Source organism: Pinus tabuliformis, chromosome 1_2, assembly GCF_031772625.1.
Source record: "Pinus tabuliformis cultivar Carrire ecotype Pingquan chromosome 1_2, CPIR1, whole genome shotgun sequence".
NCBI classification, from domain to species: domain Eukaryota; kingdom Viridiplantae; phylum Streptophyta; class Pinopsida; order Pinales; family Pinaceae; genus Pinus; species Pinus tabuliformis.
Window position 1 is genome coordinate 483,514,333 of NC_142298.1, and position 20,573 is coordinate 483,534,905.

Consider the following 20,573-nt stretch of genomic DNA (forward strand, 5'->3'; position numbering starts at 1 on the left):
ATAATTATATGTATATGTACTGGAACTTCCTGTTATTTAATAGATCCTTTTGAAAAAAAATCCATGATATTGGCCCATGGTATTGTAACAAAGCCTATTTACAAATTAAGAATCTCCGCGGTAAATGGGTGAATCTCCATTATTAAGAAAATGATAATAATAATTTTAAAAAGTTATAATTTAGTTACTTTTTAGGTCGATAGGTGTGTCTATTTTGAAATAAGACTTCTATAATTTTAATTTAATTATCAATACTTATTAGGTGGATGGTAAAGATTTAACCTCTTAAGAATATTGATATTTATCAATACCATCCAAAGTAGCTATGTTATTTTTTTTTCCTTTTAACTAAGTACATTAACTGGCCTAGATCCATATTAACTCCGGATCTACCAAGTGTCAAGGGATCAAATCTCTTCGCTCTAAAAGAGGTTTTCATCTCACGAAATTTGATCCCTCTTTGCACTTGTAGATCCAGAGTTAAGATGGATCTATGTTGGTTTAATTATTAGTTATAAGTATAATTATAATTATTAATTTTAGGAGTATTATAACTTATAGACGAAATATAATTTTTCATCGGAATCCAGCAAAATGAATTCAAGAACGAATGTGATTTTTTGTTGTTTAAAATGCATTTTTTAATGCATAAATGGATTCAGCACCTTGAAAAACCTCCTGGGGCACTTGAATTCTGCAAATTAAACAACTTAAACTAAAGTTTTCAAAAATCTTTGTCGCGTTTTACTTAAAATTAAATAGAATAAAATGTCGTAAAAAAGGCCATTTCGCCTTTAAGTTAGACTACACCTTAATTTTGTGTTTTATTTTTTTATTTTTTCTTGCCTGAGTTAAAATGTTAAACAAGAAATTACAACATCTCTACCACATTGGGAGCAATTAAAAAAAAATCATATGAACAAGTGACATATGAAATGAGTTTTGGTTCTTTTTGGCATGTGGTATTAGTAAGTCATGGTATTGGGCCATGGTTGTTGGAAATACTGAGAGGGGGGGGGGGGGGGGGTGTGAATAAGTGTTTCTTTCAATAATTTTTAATTGTTCTAGTGATTCCCAAAAGCATATATGTATTTGTATATGTATACACAGACCACAGAAATCAATAGCTGGAATTAATGATTTTATTAAAGAAACGCAAAAACAGTGCAATGAAATAAATACAATATTAATATATATCTAATTGTGAACAGTTTCCAAGCTCCAACTTGGACTTCAGTGAGGCTCCAACCTCAAGAGCACCAACTCTATTTTGCCAAGACACCAATCTTGGACTTAGGAGCACCAACTCCCAAGGACTTCAATCCTGTTCAATTCTGAGGCTCCAACCTCTTTGGTATACACTGGTGTGCTGCTGCACTCTTTTCAGCTTCCACTGCTTTTGCTGCCCCCTTTGCCTCCCCTGCTTTCACTATCTCATACTCAGGTTATACCATACACCAACAACAACATCAGTTCTCTGTTTTTGCTGCTTTTATACATTACATGCCTCTGTCCATTCGTTTCCTCTTACACGCTGGCTCTTTGGCTTCTTCCTCAGTGGCTATCGTTTCCTCTGACTCGCTTGGTCTTCTATGCTCGCTTGACACTTCAGCTTCCCAATCCATGGCTTCCTCTATCTATCTGGGCGTTTCAATATTCACAAGACATGTTCAAGGGAAAGAGAGGCCGCATACACACATTGACATGGCTTAACGAACAGCCACGTCCCAATCGTAATCAGAAGCGTTTTTAGGCATGAAGCCTTTAAATCATGGACTTACTGTAGAATCGGAGCCACCCTTTTATCGGTCCTTTTATAACTATCGGAAGCCACCACCCATCCGCGTTATTAATTATCTTGGGCTTTAAAGCCCGCGGCTACACATATACAAATATATGGCCAACACTATAAAACTCCGCGGCTACATATATTTTAATACACGGGAAAATAACATAATTCTTGTTCTCATTCAACAGACGCGGATCTCAAATTTTATGCACCCACCTTTATAATTATTGGCGGATCCGGCTTTCGGTGCTCGCAATAAAACTCTTAACCCCATTCCCCGACACGGTGCGGACCCGAAAAACCTTATGCTCCCTTTTATATGGATCTTGGATCCGTCATATCGGCGGATTTGTATCGGCAGATTAGCGATGTTATGGGTCTACGAACCCGACGCTCCTTTGGGTTCTGTCTTATAATATTTCGACTTCGTTTATGGGCGTATAATCCTAAGCCTTTGCGGACCTGATACCCTTTAACAACCCGTTCTACAATGATTTTGGGTCCGGATGATTTTGGCGATCTCGTTAAACACTGCTCCGAAGTGTTACAAGGCCTCCGCGGATGCGATGTTAATATATATTCCCTTTAAAGCTTCCATCGGGTCCGCCACCACTTATTGCAATCGGAGGATTGGGGTGGATGGCCCTATATACATTGCGACATACAGCGGATGCGATATCATTATAAACCAGTTTTAATGCCACCATCGGGTCCATTGTAATATGCCATCGGGTCACTTAGCCGAAACCCCGATGCGCCGATATGGCGAAATATATATATATATATATATATATATATATATATATATATATATATATATATATATATATATATATATATATGTATGTATATATATGTGTGCCATCGGGTCCATATGTGCCGAAACACATTTAACTTGTGTTGTTTCCGCCAAAAGGGAAAAAGGCCTTTGATTATTGTAAATGCATATATGTAGATTTTGGGCGCTCAAACACTCCCGATAACGTTAATACATGCATATGTGGGTTTTCATTGCCCGAAAAACTCCTGATAGTATTAATGAAGGCATATATGGGTTTTGATCGCCCGAACAACTCCCGATAATGTTAATGCATGCATATATTACTCTGTTTGCTTCATTTGCTCCTCTGATGGCTCCTCTTGCTCCGATATGCTCCGATAGCTCCTCTTCTTTGGCATATATGTGGCTCCTCCTATAGCTCCTCTTTGCTCCAATGTGGCTCCTCTGGCTTGGTCTGCTCCTATTGGCTGCATTTGCTCCTCTTGGATCCGTGTGCTCCTCTGATGGCTCTGTCTCCTCCTCTTGAATATTTCCATATTGACATCAATGACAATCTGTGTCCAACAATGGTATTGTAATAAAGCCTATCTACACATTAATAATCTCCACAATAAAGTGGGGGTGAATCTCCATGGTTAAGAATATTTTTATATAATAAGATTTTCTTTCAGATTAATTGCATTATTGAGATTTGATCGTTTCAAACCAACTAATGTATATATGCTTAACTTATATATTAATTATTTTTATCATTAAATAATAACAACAATAATAAAATTATAATTTAGTTATTTTTTTTATGATTTTCTTAATTTTAGAAACATGAAATATATGATGAAGCAAGTGTTTTAATGATTCTTTTGGACTGATGCTTTTACCAACCATTTAACTTATATGGTTGTATTAGTTATGATTTTTTTAATTTTAACAACGTGAGATGTGTCATCAAGTAAGTGTTTTGATGCTTATCATGGATTGATGCCTATGGATGATTACAAGCCATTTAGTTTATATGACTTCCCACTTTACCATGAATATTTTTAACATGTAAATAGTATTTGTTACGATACCATGGCTTATCACTACCACATGCCCAAATAACCATAACTCACTTCTTTTGAAATTTTTTCCTATGAGATTTTTTAATTAATTAATCAATTCAATTTAAAGCGAAAAAATGACATAACTACTTTGGAGATAACTCTAAACCTTTTTTTTATGTATTCTACAATGAATATTTTAGAATATTATGTCAAAATTAAATCTCTAACATAAACCTAATAATTAGTAATGATTAAACTAACATTCTAGGAGCACTATTCATAAAAGCCAAAGTTCCAACATATTTGATTTACAAATAATATTAACTAGCACAACCATATAAATTAAATGTTTGATAAATCCTCAAAAGTATCAATCCATAACAAGCATCAAAACAATTATTTCATGGTGGATATCACATTGTTAAAATTTAAAAAATTCATAAAATCTAACTAAATTATAATTTTATTTTATTTTTTTTGTAAGCTTGGCAGGACCTTTTCATTCATATTCTTCAAAAAGTAGGTTACAACCATAATTCAAGTGTTTCAATGGCCTCAACCTGCGCAGAGGGAAACTAGGTCTCTTGGCCATCGAACAACATTATGAGCCATCCAAAAACTTAAAAGTTTAAGTCTGTCTAACAATGCCTTGAATCCTTCTAAGATCTAAGTATCTAAAACAAAATATCATAGTCGACAGAATTTCCATATAGTGCTAACAAAATTTTAAAATAGAAACAAAGCCAAGCATATTGCTATTCATTGGAGGAATCCATGGGAGTTGGATCTTTTGCACTCAAACCAAGTAATTTAGATTGGGGAAGCCAAGGAATGTGTTTCTCAATGCGGCTAAGATGAAAATTATGCTGCTGGATTTGAAACTGAATAAGTTGGAGGGTTCATTATGGCTTTGGCCAGAATGTTCTTCATTAACTAGTAGAGGTGAACAATTTGCTTGTATTGAGAAGTATGACCTTTGGAGTGGCCAGGGTCTGGAACCAAGTCTCTCTAATCTTCCAATTGAATATTAACATCTTCCTGATGGTTAAGTTCTATCTCCCAATTTGAGATAAAATGGCGGACCTAAAATGGGGTGCCTATCTGATAAGACTCGGAAAAGTCATAGATTAGCTTTGAGGCAGATTTGCAGCCCCTTCCCCTCACATGGCGAGGCTAGGCTTGACTATTTTCACCTCACTTCTCGACATTTCTTCCATGACCTTGATTGCCTCTCACAAAAGAGCCTGAACCATAGGGTGGACGAACCATTTTTCCACTTGAAAAACCTATATGGGAATGAAAAATTGTAATAAACTACCCAAACCTTAAGCTTGAAGCAGCCAGACAACTTGAGGTCCCAACAATCACTCTGTAATTGAATACCTGACAAATTATCACAACATAAAATCATAAAATAGTGAGTATTGGGCATGAACCCAACAATTGACCTAAGAATGAGATGGGTCTGCCACCAGAGGCCGGAAACAATAAACCCAAGCTCCCTGAGCCCTCTTAAGGCTAGACATAGAAGTAAAATAAGAGGAACCAGATGCAAGAAACCATGAATCTTAAAAAATTTCATAGACAGTGAATGCACAAAACAATGAGCACAGACATCCATATATGCGACATATAAAAAGCTCCATGCCAAAGAAATCCAATACATCCCCATGCGAGATAGTAATATTCCAAAGAAAACAAAAATAGTTATATAGTAAGCAAACAACTCATAATAAAACCCATATTGTTCCTTCTAAAATTCTCAACAGAGTTTCCATTTGATTGCAAGCTCCAAATTATATACACTTCCTCATCGAATTGACACAGTAGTATAGGTCTTAGGGGGTGAATGATAACAAAGGAAAAGAGAAATAACATACCTAATGACTTTATACATGTAGTGAGAGGAACCAGCAACACCAGGGTGAAAGAATATGAAATCCTCCCTCTCGAATATCCTCGATCAACCCAGGAACACTAAATCGATACCAGAAGCCAGAACAAGGTAACTATCGCCTAAGAATGAGGGATGGCTATCACCAGACGTCGATGATAAGGTCTCACTCCAACTAGTCTTTACTGCATTAACTGGTTGCATGTGCGATGCCACATTACCATACCCACCAAATGTGTGAGGGTTGTAGTGAAGTTGCCCTCCAACCCTTACTACTTTAACATTACTCATGGCCCAAATCCTAAAGGATCCTATCTGCTGGCACACACCCTGATCGGGGATAAACTATTATTATTAATAATAATAAAAGGAATTAATATATAAGTTAAACATTGACACTTAAAAAAGGCGGGGGGTGGGGAATAAGATTCTTAATCATAGAGATTAACCTCCATTTTACCATGGACATTCTTAATTTATAAATAGATTTTGATACAATCCCACAAGCTAATACCATGGCTTGTCAATACCTCATGCCTAAGAAATCATAACCCACTCCATATGACACTTGTTCGTATAACTTTTTTTTCATTAATAAATTTAAATAAAAGGGTAAAAAGAACATAACTACTTCAAAGATAAATCTCAACTATTGATTTGTGTATACTATTATGGATATTCTAGAATTTCCATAGAAGTTAAATATTTACCATCCACTTAATAATTATTGCACTGAGGTGCTCTATAGTTCATTATGGGGGAGATGTTGTAGTGTCTATAAATAAGTGTAAACATTTAAATGTTGGCTCAATACTGTAGTGTGTGTCAAATGAAGCATTAGTTCAAAAAATAACAATAAAAAAAGTATAGCTTCACTTCAATTAAAAAAGTAATAAAAATAATAAACAAATTTAGTCCAATTTTTTATATTGTAATTTTGTTTTTATTAAGAAAATTACAAACAAAAATTTCGAAAAATATAACTAATAAACATATAATCAAAAATAAAAAACCTTTATAATGAAGCTTTTTTGTGGGATAAAAGGATCCTTTAATTATTTATAAAACTTTACATATATCTTGAATTTCCAAAAGATGATTAAAATCTAGGAGAAACTTGCGATTAATAAGTTTCCTACCAAGAACATACAATCAGAAAATTTTTGCGACAATCATAACAACATAGAAAACTCCTTGAGGATTCGAGATTTCAAGGGGAAGAAGCCTCTAACATTTGCACGACTTCCCCAAGTTGACTAATTGTTGACCATATTCTTGTATCCATGCCTTATTTGTTTTACAGATTCATTTTTTAGCTTCCTTTCTAGAGACCACCCTCAAATCCATCGTCTAAAGCCCAAGACTAGACTATGAGGAACTGAGCTCAATTTCTTGCTTCGAAGATAGGCCTTATACAAACTCCTAGCCTCATGAGTTGACATCTCCTTCACATCCTTTCCATGCCATTATTCTACAAGGGAAATCAGTCGTGCGTCATCCATATCCATATCTTTTGGAAGGGATTTTTCTTCAGCTTCATTCCAAGGGGAGTTAATCATCTCCTCTTAAAATGAATTTTGTTGGTGTTCTTCAATAGAATTTTGCACAACCTTTGTAGAGTTATGAGATTTACCTTTTGCTGATTACATGCTTGAATGAATGTCGACTTATTCTACAGACTCCTTTATAGAGGGCAGGGAATTGAACCTATTTTCATATCTAGGGATTTGGTCAAGATTTGAGGTACTCTGAGGACTCAAATTTATGTTTCTATGGGGGATTTTTACTGAATCAACTGGCTCTTTCTAAGAAGGGTTTTCTTCAAACAATGCCTTAGTATTCATCAAATAGTCCCTATTAAGATTCTCATATTGATGACAATGTCTACACCTAAAGGGGACTTGTTCATAATGTAGAGACTACTTCCAAAAACTATCTTGATAGTAAATATCTATAGAGGTTGGAAGAGGCTAGGAGATATTTATGTAAACACAGATACGTGTCGCATGAAGTGTACCTCCCTCTCTTGGTAGCCTTTCATACTTTGAAAAAGTTGCTGATGGAATTGTTGATGCCTTCAAGGGTTTTCTCCCCCCATTGTTCCTTGGGAAGAGAAAAGAGATGGACCTACACTAGGATTGCAAGGAAATCCTCCTTATTCGGGTTATACTCCCCCCTCTAGAATCACATGAAGAGCCTCGCATTATTGAATAAATACGGCCCACTTTCACAAACCCTCAATCTGTCTTCTAAGCTGGAAAAAATGACTGTAAAATAATCATTGGCCCCTAAATCCAATTCATTTACCCTGGGGGTTCCATTTATTTTGGATTTACCCAATAAAATCCTTTTCATATGGCCATAATCCAATCAATTTTCATATCAAAGCATGATCTTGCATATATTGAATATATTCTCCTATCTTACTAGATTCAACCTTGTATTTTAGATCTTGCACTACTTTTGGCAAGCAACGCATTGGATTTATAGCTTTCCACTATGCACCCTATGTAGGGTTTGTTGCATAACCATAAACCCCACTTCATCCAAATGATCTATGAAAAGGGTGTCGAAGATGAGGAGATTAACGAGGATACCAGTAGATCCAGACTCATTATGAATTCCTGAAACAATCTGGCTAAAGGAGGAGGAAAAGCCCCCTCTCACAAGCCAGGCATAGATAACTATGCAAAAGAAACCCAAGAATTTATAGAGAAAAAAATTTCTAAATTAATTAGCAAACGTTTATGTCATATAAAATTAGGTTTTTAATAAAATAAAAAAATAAGAATATTTCTATATATAGATAGAGATGTTAAATTTATATAAATATAAATAATATCATTAAGAACCATGATAGATCCATCTTAAGTACAAATATACCTAGCATTGAGAGGAATAGAATCCCTCAAGGTGCAAACCTTTCTTCAAGTTTTACACTCAAAAATAGGTTTTCATCTTGAGAGATTGATCCCTCTAGGGATTCAAATGGATCTATGTTTCTTGACAATTAAATTAAAATTTTGTAAGCCCTCATCCAAAATAGACACACCTATTGGTGTAACTACCACAACGATATAAATTAAATGGTTGGAAAATGCCCTTAATCATCAATCCATGATAAACATCAAAGAACTCACTTCATGATACATCTCAGGTTGCTAAAATTAAAAAAAAAAAAACATAAAAAATAACTTTATTATTATTATTATTATTATAAATATAATTAATATAACTATCCCAACCATATAAATTAAATTGTTGGTAAACAACGATAGTTATTAATCCATGATAAGCGTGAGAACATCTATTTCATGATACATCTCACATTCCCAAGATTATAAAAAAATCAAATTACAATTTTATTTTAAATTTTATTTTTAATTGTTGTAAAAGGAATTAATATAAGTCCCAGGGGGTAGCCCATTTGGTGGTCAAAGTAATGTGAGTCTTGAGAAAACTAAAAGATCCAAGGTTCAATACCCTCGGTTGTGACTCAGTTTATGGAGAGGAGGGTAGGTCGTAGACCCAAAAGGTTTACTAGTAGCTACGTGTCAGGTGGGCTGCAGGGTTCCTCTAGGATACAAAAAACATAAGGAATTAATATATAAGATAAACTTGTATACATTTAAAAAACATCTAGGATACAAAAAGAAGAAGGAATTAATATATAAGATAAACATATATACATTTTAAAAAACATCTAAGAATATTCTTAACCATGGAGGCTCACTCCCACTTTATCATGGAAATTCTTAACTTATAAATAAACTTTGTTACAAGACTATCTACCAATACCATGGCTTATCAATACCGCATACCATAAAAACTATAACTCAGCTCACATGACATTTTTTTAATTAATCAATTTAATTAAAAGGGAAAAAGGGCATAAGCCCCCAGGGGGTAGCTCAATTACCAATGGCCATAAAAATGAAGTGTTATGTGCAAGGAGGTTCAAGGTTCAAATTCCCTCTGATTCCCATGTGCCTGCAAAAGGGGTATACTTAGGCACCTAAAGATTATAGTGGTAGCAGTTGGAATCAACCCCGCGTCTCATGAATACAAGAGAAATCCAATTGTTGATTCCTCTTAGATACAAAAAAAAAAGAGGAAAAAGGGCATAACTATTTTGGAGATAAATTCCAACCTTTGATTTATGGTTACTACTAAGAATATTTTGAAATATTCCATGGACGTTAAATCCCTACCATCCACCTAATAATTATTCATAATTATATTAAAAATTTGGAAGCCATATTCCAAAATAGACAGCCCTCTAAATAAAATATATATTAATAATGCATTTTAAGAATTCATAGTTATAATCTAAGAATAATAAGCAAAGAATATGAAAATAATGGAAATTAACATAAAAATAAAAATAGTAATTAACGATATAAATTGAAATTGAAAACAAAATGAAATAGAAATTTAATAGAAACTGGAATTGAAAATGAAATGAAATAGAAATATAATAGAAATTGAAATTGGCATGTACGTTATAATGGGGTACATCATAAACTCATATATTGTTCTTTGCATTCGTTGAAATTTCTATATGTACATATTATGTAACATTAATAATGTAAAATAAAATTAAAAATAGAAATTGGCAAAGAAATCGAAATTGAATGGAACATTAAATAGAAGAAGTGAATATATTTAACTTCATTATATATCAATTTAGAAAAAAAATTAATACATATTTTTAATAATAAAATATAATATCAAAAAAATAGAATTAGAAATAAGAATATTTCTAAATAGGGAGATGAGAAATTTACATATAATATAATAAATAATATTAAAGGAAAGACTCTCCATCCTTTCCTTTTGATTGAAGTAAGCCTTCCCCCCATTGAGAGGATGGCTATGATCATGTATCTTATGTATAAGAAAAAAATTAAATAACATGGAAGCGAAGAGATTTTCTAAAATTACTACTAACTCGGACCAAAACCCCCACTTTCAGCATCAACAAGGATGGCATAAGCATGCCTAGTCTTGGCTAGACCATCGGGGGATAAAGAAGGATATCATTTTGCAGAATAGGAATAATATTAAAATTATTATTACATCAAAATTTAAGAATGAATTCTTTGGTGATAAAGATTTAGAGGAGAAAACAAAACTTCAATAAGGTGATCAACGTCAATCTTGAAAATAAAAAATATATTTGCTTGACTAATGTTAAGAAGAAAATAAACATGATAAAATAAGAACAAATTCTGATGAGCTTCATAGTAAAAATTAAACATCATGGGATGACATCGTCTATCATAAGAGGGTTGATGATGAAAAACACTTTCACTTAGATTTCCCATATTATACTTACTCTCGATCTAATTTTCAAAATATTTGTCACACTACCAACATTCTTGACCTTTTAATTCAAAAAAAATATGATGTTATTGGAATGTTTCTCTTAATTCTTTTTGAGCATAAATATAAAATGCTAAATCATTGCGAGTAATATCTTACCTTTGTAAGGTCCAATAGACCATATTAGTCTTAGTGGACATTACGCATCATCACCATCATAAACAAGTGGCATAGGTCCATCTTAATCCTAGACCTATTAAGTGATAAGAGGGATCAAATCACTTGAGGTACAAATCTTTCCTTAAGTTTTACACTTAAAAAGAGGTTTGCACCTCAATATATTTAATTCCTCTCAGAACTTGATAGATCTGAGGTTAACATGGATCTATGCTAGTGATTAATTCCAACTATCTAGGATTCATTAACAAGAGGTCATAGAGAGTTGAATATGATTATATTCATAACCCAAAATACAAAGACCACATGCATTTTTAATTGAAGGGTACCAAATACTTTCCTTTCATGTCATTGTAAGGCCCTTTTTTATCCTTAAACCACCCTATGGAACATGCCTACCACTAAGATATATCATGTTGTAGCTTATGCATGTACAACATTGACATCGAGTAATTGCAAACTAATGAGGGTCACTAAACACTTTAGTGGTAATGGGAAATATAAAAATTAGGAAACCCTTAATTCATAGGGATGACTAGAGATATGTTTGCAAGGAATTTGAAAACAAAGGAATAATAATGTTAGGGAGACATGGATCCAAGTCTGAGGGAGAACAAAGAAGTGGGAGAATGGTATTTTGTTGTTTTAGCATCTAGAACCACCACCTAATAGCTTGCAAGGAGAAATTAGGAAGAGGAAATGCTCAGGATTTTCTTATTTCCGTTGTAGGTTTTAACCTTGTACAGAAATTTCCTACACACAAATTCTTAAAACAGGAAATAAACAATGACGAGAATATAAAACAAATACACAGGGATTTCCCCCTAGATCCCAAAACCAGGACTTCCAGATTGATTTTTCATTATGTTCCTTTCGATGTCACAATACATATATATACATTCCGAAGTATTCATAAACCCCAATCCATTAACCCTGGATTAGAACATAACCATAGTTCCCTTGATTGGATCTACAAAATACCATGGGCAGAAAACCATCATGCCCAAAACCATGTGCAAACCCCATGCACAAAACCATAGGTAGGTTTTCCCACCTAATATAGGGTCCAAAAAAAAAAATCTTGGGGCAACGGCAAAACCTCCTAACGGGGGGGTTATGCCTGGTGCAATGAACACAGGGAGATAACGCCCCCCCTGTGACCCCCCCCACGTGTGCGACTAGCCATGGAAAAAATATAACACACACCCAACATCCATGACATGAGTAATGGAAGCTAGGAAGTGTCACAAGAGACAAGGGACCTCAAAGGAAAACACGAAGCAAGGAAAAAAATGAGGAACACAAGGGATAAAAACAAAGAGGAAAAAAGAATCTTGGAATTTTGAGCAAGGGCACAAGTGAAACCTAGAGTTGCAACTGAGCTCTTTACTTATAAATTTGGAGTGTGTTCCCATATGTTGATGTGTTGAGGCCACTGGACTATGGTGTCCAAGCCTAAATTGCTAGTGGGAGCCTTAGTGGAGGATTATACTACGAGTTCATATTGAAAGAGTTGATAAACCACTAAGTTCTTGCTAAGAAAGTTGATAAAGCACTTAGTGCTTGCTAAGTACACTGATAAACCACCTGGACAATGGGCTACAAATTCCTACAGTTCATGCCTTGAAAATATAGTTGATAAACCACCCCATTTGTATATTCAAACTCCATGGACTAAGTAATATCGAAATTGACCCTTAGGTGAATTTCATGAGCCAACATCCCATCAAACTTTGGATCCAACTCAGGGGTGGTCAGCTACAAGAAATATTTTGGTGTAATTGGCCTATTGTTGGGTGGAGATTTGAAGTCCCTCCTTCAATTTCCAACCATTTCAAGTTATTCGGATAAGTATAATGACTTATGCATGAATGAAATATGGGTAATGAAATTGTTTGATAGTTAATGACATATTTATGGCTTATATTTACTCATGGAAGGCTATTGAATTCATAACATGTCCATGGTTGAAAAGCTATGTTATATTTCCTTATGGATATGATAAACAATTGGTATTATATGAATGTTGTTACTTTCATGAACTGATGGTTATTATATGATCATGTCTAATTATATTAGGTCTCGTTGTGAACTTGATTATAAAAGTGTTTTCCACTTATCTGATATATCAATGAATCAGATGGTTCACAACCTTATTGGAGGTTGTAGGCTATTTCACAGAGAAGAGGATAATATTTTTTGATGTGCATTAAATAAAGACTCATATAGAGCTGATAGCCTCTTATTTCAAAGAGCGATGTGAGGATTCTCTGGTTAAGAACACATGTATAATGTTGTGTTGTTTTGAGCTTCAAAGAATGAGCATGATCTATGGTTTCTAGTGAAGTTTAGCCTCTGGAGCCATTTCTATATTTTGCTCCAGATTTGATGTTTTGGTAGAAACCCGAATCGCATTTAGAATAGGATGGCCTTTTTTCATACTCTGAATCTAGTCTAAATACCTTTTTCCTCTTCAAAGAGTTAATTGCATTTGAACGAACAAGGAGTCAAATTCATATCTAGCTCATAGATGCATCTGGTAATCTAGACATCCGACGACACTTGAATTGTGCACATATGGGAAGTTTCAGATAGGGTTGGGACCAAATCTTCTTTAAACATGCACAAGATACGATGATCCAAGAGACCAGGGCACATCAACTATGGTTAATAGCATGCTCCTAATTTCCTTAGGAACTGAATACAAAGTAAAAGCAGTGTGTAACACTAAGGGAAGGGACCTAGTGGGTCCCACATTGAGTCTACATAGTAGTGGCCACATGGATCCTGATGTTGTTCACCATCTCCTTTTCATGTTGATGTGAAGGCCACATGGATGCCACATGATCTTACCATTGCTCACTTCCCACCAATGGAGATTTGAGTATTTAGTATGGTTGTGACCTAGTGGAGGAAAGGTCGACTCAATGGTAGTTCTAGTGTGGAACCTTACCGTTTCCTATTGTCTACTGCTCATTGACATAACCGATGTGTGATGCATTGAAGAATGGGAAATGGTGGTGGGATAACAATGACAATTTTTGTGAACTTTCCCATTTGTAGGGTCGCCAACTAATGGGTTCTTTCACCACTCATATGCTTGCCCTTTCATTGAATCTTGGCCAAATCAACAACCTTTATTAATTATAGTCCCGCCCCTTATCTGTTGTGGGTTAATGGGGGGATCCGACACGAGGATTCCCACTAAGGGTCCCACATTTAAATAGGACGCCACATCATGGCAGCATTATTGGGGTAATAACCAATCAGCAATATAAGTTTACCTTCGGCCCCCCCTTAGTTTATTGTGGGTTAACATGGGGGGAGGGGGGGGGGGGTCCAAAATGGGAATCCACTGGCATAAACCCACTCAGGTATTTGAGGCCCAAAACCAGCCATAAGGGGGAAATGTCACAAATCACAAGGGGGAAGGGCCAAACAGGGCCTATGCTTAAGATGACATGGCAGTGCCACATAGAATATCATTGTTGACGTAGCCTAATATGATTGGTTAAACGTCAAGGGAGCATAACTTTCAATCAAGGATTTGGGTTGAGATAAAATTTATATCGTCAAAAATCTATCATTGAGCTAAATGTGATATTGGTATCAGAATTAATCCATAAACTTTTTCAAAGGAGGATTTTGCAACCCCATCTTCATGCGAGAACTTGGAGGTCGGGTTAAGTAATAACTCCTACAATAGTGAGAGATAGTTCAAGGAGGTGGGAGGGAATGTTACAATATTTACAAAAAAAACTACAAGGACCTTTAGTTAAAATGTATGCCACTCCAAATTTAATCATTCTAAAACTAATGCTTTTAACCATGAAAATTTCAAACTCAAATCTATCACTTGTTCTTTCAACATACAACCAAAATATATTGTATTTTCTATTTTCATAACTAATTATACTGTAAAACTTAAAAACATTTTTTTATGTCACTTCCTTGAATACAAAAACTACATTCTCTATAATTGTTGGTTTCAATAGGGTTAGATGTCACCCTTGTTGACATTGCTATGTATGGAAGTAACTACTTTTGGCTCTTGTTGACTGTAACCACTAGAGTTGGAGTAAGGAAGGATAATGACAAACTTTTTGCTTTAGTTCTATAAACTAAATTAAGAAGTTGTGATGCCCCTAATGGAGTATATACCCCTCCACCCATCAACATCGGTTCAACATATCTCATTCCATAAACAAGTGAACATTTAGACAACTACTTTTGGCTCTCGTTGACTACCACTAGAGTTGCAGTAAGGAAGGATATTGACAATCTTTTTGCTTCAATTATGTAAACTAACTTAATGAAATTTTGATGGTCCCAATGGATAAACTTTTTGCTTCAGTTTTATAAACTGGTTTAAGAATTTTTTATGCTCCCAATTAAGTATGTATCCCTCCACCCATCAACATGGGTTCAACATATCTCTTTCCATAAACAAGAACATTTAGAAAACTAATTAATAAATCCTAAAAAATATAGACATGATCTTTTAACTTTAAAATCAAACCTTTCAATATAAAATATGTATGTATATACCTATAATGTGTTGTAAAGTATATCGTTCCTTTTTTAAAGATGGTTTTCCTAATCAAAATTTAATATAAAAATATCGAATTTATCTATTTAAGTTTATATGAGTGTTTTTTAATATTGGAAAAATCTATCAGAATTTAGTTGTTAAATTAGTAATGAGGACAATCATCTCTAGTTGTTATCCACGAATGCAAGTTCACTCATCACTGTTATTCAAGGAAAACCACGCCACCTAGAATGACTTGTGGATATCTGCGAGTGCAAGCTCACTCATCACCATTATTCAAGGAAAACCACGCCACTTGGAATGACCTATTGATGGTGTGTAAGGGGGGATGATTTCAGTCCTATCAAATGCCTCTAGGTCTTCGGCCCTTAGCGTATTTCCTTATGTCCGAGGAAGAAAAAATATTAGCAAAAAATAAACAGCTTTAGAAGACACTCCAAACCCATATATTTACATAAGTTTTAGGTTTATATAAGCTATTGAAAATTAAAACCAATAATAATAATATATTAATAATTTAAATTTTTAGAAATTATTAGTTTCAACCTCTATGTGTTTTTAGCTTCATGAAAATTTTTAAAAGGTAAGCAATTTTTTTATAGTTTTAAACTTAAAAAATGTAAATTTATATGGAAAATTCAATTTATTTAGTTATTGGCATGTAATTTAAAAGGTTTGGCATTTTGAACTTAAAATTGAAGCAACCACATTTTGTTTCAAGTTGGTTTTTGAAAATGTGAAGAAAAGCATGCAATAAACTTTCATACAGAAGTATACTATGTGAAATTACATATTTATGAGAAAAAAATGAAATATTAATATTATGTGTATGATATGCATAGTAATATATGATCAATATTAGATTATTTTTTTTTTTCATCTATATCAATGATTTTAGAGTGGAATAATTAAAGGAATCAACTTGCAGCGCTGTATTAAAGAGTCCATCCTAGTTTGGAGAATTAGGGTTTGAAACCTTCCAGAGTCTTTTTGAGGCATTAAATGATGTTTTTTAGGGTCAAAAATCTCTCACATAATAATTGTGCCCCATGACACTATTCTACACTCAAAGACCTTTCCAATAACACAAGAATCATGTCAATCAGAGTTTTCATGCAAAAGTTATGCCTCTTGGAAGTTGACCTCCTATGTTTAGCCATCATGGTATGAGTGGATGCCACATCATCCCTCATTACACAAGCATGATGAGTTAGCCATGTGGGGACCATGAACAAGACTCTAGAAGGGTCTAATTTATACCTCTATTTGAGAGTTGAAGGGGTTAAACTTAACCACTAGTTAGTGATTAGGCTATGTTAAAATCAAGCCACTAGGAGAAGGGGTTTCATTATATTTAAATGTATCTTGTTCCATACTAGACTAGAGTGATTAGGAGTGGGATTTGGAAAGGTTAACCAAGGGGTTAGTGTTCTATAATAGCTTGATAGGCCATAAATCTCAAGTAACTACATAGAGAGTACCTTCTCCTTTGTACTTGTACTTTTTTTCCCTTCTAGCAAAGAGAGCACAGTAGCCTCAACTTCTAGTTGGTTTTATCCTATTAGGGTTAATAAAGCATATCATGACCTTCATGGATGGTGTGTGATTGTATTTTTTGTTCTCTATTTTTTACATTTTATCTTATTTCATGCAAAGCAAAAATATTTAGTAATTAATAAATCTGGAACCTGAAGGAATTTAAGCTTCATAGTATATGTTTTAGATTATTTTATGAGATATATTGTGATGAACTTCCCAAAGGAATAACCATGCTAGTTTATAGATCATATTGATATTAGAGAAATATTATTCAGGGAATCTCGTGGGAAGTTTCAAGGGATCTAGGAAGCGATGTAAGTAAAAAAGTGTAAAACCCTAACCATGGTGGACGAGTCTATTCATAGTAACCCTGATATAGTAGAAGAGAGATTCACATGGCTCAAAGCATATGTTACCAACATCAACAACAATATGAACCTCCTTATGGAAGCTCTAACAAACAAGCTTGGAATTGGAGAAGATAAAGGTTCTAAATCAGAGGTTCGATTAGAGGGGAAATTGGGGGATTGTGAAAATCTAGAAAATGATTCAAGGAGAGAACCTAGAAAAATAGCAACCAACTTTGATTGTCCATACCTATTCATTTTCCCTCTTCAAGATGGAAGCGCTAGTCAACATAATACCATATCAATTTTGGAAAAGTATTGCCAAAATATCCATTTTCAAATATTGGGTTGTACAAATAGTTTTCTCTAGAAGCAAGTGAAGTGATAAGAAATTGCAATAGCTAATAGAGTAGGGTATGATTTGACTAGGTACGTTACCTTGTAGATCACCCATCATAATTTTTCCAAATAAGGATGGGACTTGGTGAATGTGCATCTATTGCAGATAGTTAAAAAAGGTTACACTAAAGAACAATTAACTCTTACCTAGGACTAATGTGTCATGTCACTTGTAGCAAGTGAAATACTTCACCAAGCAGGATTTAAAAAGAGGGTGTCACAAGGTTCAAGTAAAATAAGAAGACATCTATAAGACCACTTTCAAATCCAGATATAGTTTGTGTGAGTGATCAACCATGCCATTTGGTCTATGCAATGCACCAACTACATTTATAATACTAATGAATGATTTATTGCACCTTCATCTAGATTCATTTGTGATTATTTATTTGGATGATATACTAGTTTACAGTGCTACTTGGGAGGAGCACATCTCACATTTGATGCAAGTGCCAAAGGTCTTGAAGAAGCAACAACTACTGGAAAATATCACGAAATGTGAGTTTGCATAATAGTAATTAGTGTATTTAGGGTATGTGATTGGTGGAGGGGAGTTTAATATAGATACTATAAATATGGAGGCCACCATGAAGTGGTCATTGTTTACAAATGTTTTTAAATCTAGAAGTTTCATTGAGGCAACATAGTACCTAAGGAAATTCATAGCTCTAGTTTCAACATTAATTACACCACTCCATGTTATAAACAATAAGTGAAATGGAAAGAGCTTCTAGTGGGGGAGGAGTTAGCAAAAGGCCTTAGTAGAGTTGAAAAAAAAATTAGCCAAGCAACAGTTCTAATGTTACCAAAGTTGCAGTAGCCCTTTGAGGTGGAGACGGATGCAACTGGGTATGCCATGGGAGTGATCTTGATTCAGGAGGGAAGGCTTGTATGATTCCATTCTAAAGTATTTCATGGAGTGCTTCTCAATTACCTTACCTATGACAAGGAGATCTATGCATTGATATAAGTTGTCAAAATGTGGAAACATTTGATGGGAAAGGAGAATATCATCCATACAAATCACCCGCTCTTATAGTATTTGTAAGCCAAAAGTACGCTAAAACAAACCAAACACTAAAAGTGCATAGGTTCTTATAACAATTTCATTTAGTCATCACGTATAAGGGAATTACAAACAAGTTGGCTGACATGTTTTCAAAACATAGTTACCTATCAAATGAGAAAATTATCGATTACCCATTTTTTGAGGTAGCAAAAAAATCAGTGATTTTAAAAAGTGGTTATTCAAAATAAACCCTTTTTTGGAGTATATATTTGACACTTTAAATTTTCTTATGTAACATTTTTTTAAAATGTTAGTGATTTTCATGCTAATTTTGAAAAGTGTTGATGCAACATCAACAAATTTTTTTAGAGAGCATATTTTTTACACTTTAATTTTATTATGTATCAAGTATGGATATTTTTTTTAATTGTTAGTGATTTTCATACTGATTTGAAAAGTGTCGATGCAACATCAACCATTTTTGTTTAGAGGGCTTCTTTTTTACACTTTAATTTTTTTTAAATGTATTAAGTATGGATATTTTTTTTAAATGTTGTCCATTTTGATGTTGATAATAAACCATAAAAATAAAATAAAATAAAATAAACATGACAAAAAAATTAAAATATAAATAAATTATATAAATAAATAAAACCATATATATATAAAAAACAAAAAAAAAAAAAAAACAAAAACAAAAAAACAAACAAACAAAACAAAACAAAACAAAACAAACCAAAAAAACAAAAACAAAAACAAAAAAACAAAAACAAAAAACAAAAAGAAAAACAAACAAAAAAAAAACAAAACAAAACAAAAACAAAAACAAAAAACAAAATGAATTTGTAGAAATAAAAAATTTAAACAAAAAATAAAAATAATAAATATCATAAAATAACAAGTAAAAAAAACATGACAAAAAAATCAAATATAAAAAAACATATAAAATGACAAAAAAAAAACTTGTAAAAGAAACACACAAAAAATATGAAAAAAAGGGGGAAAATATTAAAAAAACATAGCCCAAGAAAAATAAATGAAAAAACATTAAAAACAACCACATAATTAAAAAATAAATGAAATGAAATGAAATGAAAAAAATTACAAATATGAACCATTAAAATATATATATATATATATATATATAAAACAATTAAATTTTAAAAATAAACAAAAAAAAAAATTTAAATTGAAAATAAAATAAAACAATTTGGCCCCGAGCTGCCTAGGTCGATTCCGGAAGTCGACTTAGGTAGTCCTTGGTTATGGTCGCCTAAGTCGTTGGGCCTCAGGCCTTGCTGCGGCCCTTGGGAGCCAAAGTCAAGCACAACCATGGCCACCCAAGGCCTCGACCCTAGCTGGGGCAGCGTTGCACAGTGCCCATCGTGGCTAGGCCCGATGCCCCACAACCTGGGTAGCCATGGCCAAGGGCAGCCTAGGCCGGATCCCGGAATTGACCTCGCTGCCTGGGGGCCAATTTTTATTTTATTTTATTTTTTAATTTTTAATTTAAATTGTTTTAAATATAAATTTATTTTTTAATTTAATTTTTTTCAATTTTCAATTTTTATTTTTATTAATTTTTTTTCAATTTTTTTAAATTATTATTATTTTTTTTTTCTTCTTCTTCTTTTTTCATTCTTTTTTAATTAAGAGGTTTTTAATTTTTGTTTTTATTTTTTTGACTTTAAAAATAATTTATTTATTTATTTTCTTGA